At 42.8% G+C, this 3524-nt stretch overlaps 1 pseudogene; it reads right to left on the reverse strand.

The window, feature by feature from the left end:
- Positions 1 to 932: 932 nt before the first annotated feature.
- On the reverse strand, positions 933 to 1325 carry LOC148012399 (urease accessory protein G pseudogene; annotated as a pseudogene).
- Positions 1326 to 3524: the final 2199 nt, after the last annotated feature.

The raw sequence follows: 3524 nt of genomic DNA on the forward strand, positions 1-3524 counted from the left end.
CCACCATAACAATACTTTGCAAGTTCTCAGAATACTCCATCTCATCCACAACTGTGTTTGGATCAGTTGCTCATTGCCGGCTCTCTGGCTCGAACATTGCCATGATACCACAGTTCATTGTGGAGCGCATTTTGTCAAAACACTCCATGCTGTCGAAGGATTTCGAAAGCAAAGTCGCGACCACAGAGGTTCTTGAGAAATTCCAAGATAGAAGATTAAACAAGTGAGATCATGATTCAATTTGAAAGAAGATCGCCTCAATTTCGGATAATGGCTCTATAATCAACTTGTTCAAGCCTTTGATCTCTTGAATGTGGCAAATGGACTTGAATGTATACAATACTAACTGCACTTCACCTGTCACATGATCAGATCTTATTATCAGACAGTGATAGCGGATAGTCATAACCACTCAGAATACACATCTCCATTAGCATCTGCTTGGTAAGCTTGTAAATTTCAAATCTCTGTTTTTTTTACAAAGTTGTTGTACTGAAATTCAACATCTTGGCCATATTTGTCCATCTTGCATCTTGCTTTTGGTAGGCTAAACACACTGCCCAAGCTTGACTTGATTCAAATCAACATGGGTCTTTGAAATGTTCCAGGAATTTGATCTAGGAGGTTCAACTGATCAGCCACTGGTCATAATTCTCAACAGAAGATACATGTGCACCAATTATTCTGAGAATTTTTGCTCATACATATACACTGCAATGATGTGTAGAACCTCATGAGTCCTGAAAGGCATCCGATCTCGGTGTTGAAACTGTTTCTATGCTTGCTGACGAAGAGGATAAAGAGGATGTAAGGGAGATGATATGGCTCCTTCGTGCAATTTCTTTGAATTTTTGTTGAAGATGGTATTAATAATGGTTATGCCGTCTCCTCCCTTTCTCCCCAGATTCGCGTAATCATTCCCTGTTCTCCAATCAGCCGCAGAGAGTACCCCGTTCCATCACTTCCAAATTAGCACCCACAGCATCTGCTAGATCAGTCTTATTGATCACCAGAAGATCAGCCTGTGTAATTCCTGGTCCTCCTTTGCGAGGAATCTTATCACCTCCGGCAACATCTATGATATATATGATATAGTCTGCAAGCTCTCTGCTGAAATTGGCAGCCTGATTGTCTCCTCCTGATTCGCAAAGCAAAATATCTGCTGAAAAGGTCCTGGATAGATCCTCCAATGGGCCAAGGTTTATACTTATATCTTCTCGAACAGCTGCATGAGGACAGCCACCAGTTTCTATAGCTCTTATCCTCTCAGGAGCAAGGGTGCCATGCTTCACTAGGAATTCTCCGTCTTCCCTCCTCCAATGCATACAAAAGCGAGTGCTCTCTCAAAAGCTTCCCCTCCAATCCTCTCTCTGCACTCCTCGTAGCTCCCCCCTCCAATCCTCTGTCTGCACTCCTCGTAGCTCCCCCCTCCAATCCTCTGTTTTTCCCTCTTTTTCAAATTCAGCGTAATACTCCCCTGTCCCGATTAGCCTCGACCTCTTTTTTCCATCCCATACACTTGCTTTTCCCTCCCTCTTTAGCTTTTGAAAATCCCCTCTTTAGTCTTTGAAAAATCCCTTATTAGTCTCCTCTTTCCACGCCTCCTTTTCCCAATTTCTCTCCAAAAGCGGTCCTCAAATTAGCTTTTTCCTGAAAATAGCTGACTAATTAGTGATATTTCACACATATTCGGCCGCCCCATTCTTCATTGCCTGTGGTTCCACATGCTTTCAAAGCTGTAGAGAACATGAACTCGTCTGGTTTCATGCCATGTTACTGCATTTTCTCAAAGAGTTTGAGAGCTAGTATCCCTTGCCCACGCTGAGCATACCCTGCAATAATTGAGCCCCAAGAGACATTATCTTGTTTAGGCAGTCGATTAAAAAATTTCGTACATCTTCCATCCTCCCATATTTCACATACATGTCAACCAGTGCATTGCCAATGGCCAAATCAGATACAACACTGTCCAGTGTCAGCTGAATAAATACTAGGTTCCCCTGCTCAATGGCTCCAATGTTGCCACAAGCTTTCAAACGAACCCTTGGTCACAATCAAAGTGGTCCATGAGATTGCATCTCGAGTCACCAATCTACCAAAATTCCTTATTCTTCTTTGTCTTCGGCATAAAATGAAAGAGCAAACATAACAACTAAGTATGTACAAAGTATCAAATCACACACACGACTTTTGGGTGGTTTTCACACCTCGAATGCGCAGCAATACGACATCCACCCCCTCTAATCCTGCGCATCCTCCGGATGGGCCAACTACCCATGATCATTATCATCAATATCCACAAACAGATCAATCTCTTCGTTATGCATTTCCGGTAGATCAACAAGATTATCTGTCATATCATTTGTCTCTTCCATTGGAGTTTCTTGTCGTTGCTCTTCTCTTGAAAATTCTTCCAAAGCATAATCCTCATCATCTCTTTTCTTGAAAATCTTGATTCTTTTTCCAGCAATAGGCACTCTAAGCACTGTCCCATCCAATTCAGTCAGCTCATATGTTGCATTATCAAAGACATGTCTGACTATGTACGGCCCAAACCATCTTTTCACCATCTTCCAAAGTGCAGTATGCTGATTTTCAAGGTTGCTATCAAAGACCAAAACCCAATCTCCCTCTTCTATTGCTCTAGGCCGCAAGCGATACCTGCTGTCAAACCTGTCCTTATTTCTTAGTCTAGCAACCTTCAACCTGTCAATAGCTAGCTGAATATCCTCAGGTCTCCTCTCCAACTGTCGAATCCAAAGAGCTAAGAGCTCCTCTCTCGTCAAATCCTCCTGCCAAGGTAAAACTGACCAAGTCAAAGCACAAGTCTCAATTGGCATAACAGGTTTCTGACCATACATCAACTCTGCAGGCATATATCTTGTGGTAACACTATGAGTCGTACGATCAGCCCATAAAGCAAATGGTAGAAGTCTTGGCCATTCTCCAATTCGTCCTCTGCATGCTTTGGCTAATGCTTTCACTATCGGCGGATGTCCTCTTTCACTTTTCCCATTTCCCTCTGGATTATATGCTGTGGTTAGAGCCAACTTGATTCCTAGCTGAGAGAAAAACTCCCTAGCTTCATCTGCATCCAATTCACCACGATCTGCAGTGATCTTACCCACACAACCATACCTGCAGAAAATTTCCTCCAATAAGAACTTACACACTGCACTAGTGGTCTTCGTTCTCAAAGATCTGCCCTCAACATGATTAGTAAGATCCTCTCTAGCCAAAACAATGTATCTCATCTGCCATAGACCCATAGGCATGGTAACCAAATCAACTATCCACTTATAATGAATGCATAGCGGATAGGTTGGATGAAGCTCATCCCTATGACGCACTACTGAATACATCTGGCAGTCTCTGCAAGTCTCAACAAAGTGAGAAACATCTCTGTACATGCCTTTCCACCAATATTTCTCCTTGATTTTCTCATAAGTAGCCCATACTCCTCTATGACCAGTCCAAGGACTCTCATGAAACTCCCTCATCACCTGTAACTGTGTCTCTCTATC

Source organism: Lygodium microphyllum, chromosome 27, assembly GCF_053477565.2.
Source record: "Lygodium microphyllum isolate KBCC chromosome 27, Lygodium_microphyllum_v1.1.10, whole genome shotgun sequence".
Classification (NCBI taxonomy): domain Eukaryota; kingdom Viridiplantae; phylum Streptophyta; class Polypodiopsida; order Schizaeales; family Lygodiaceae; genus Lygodium; species Lygodium microphyllum.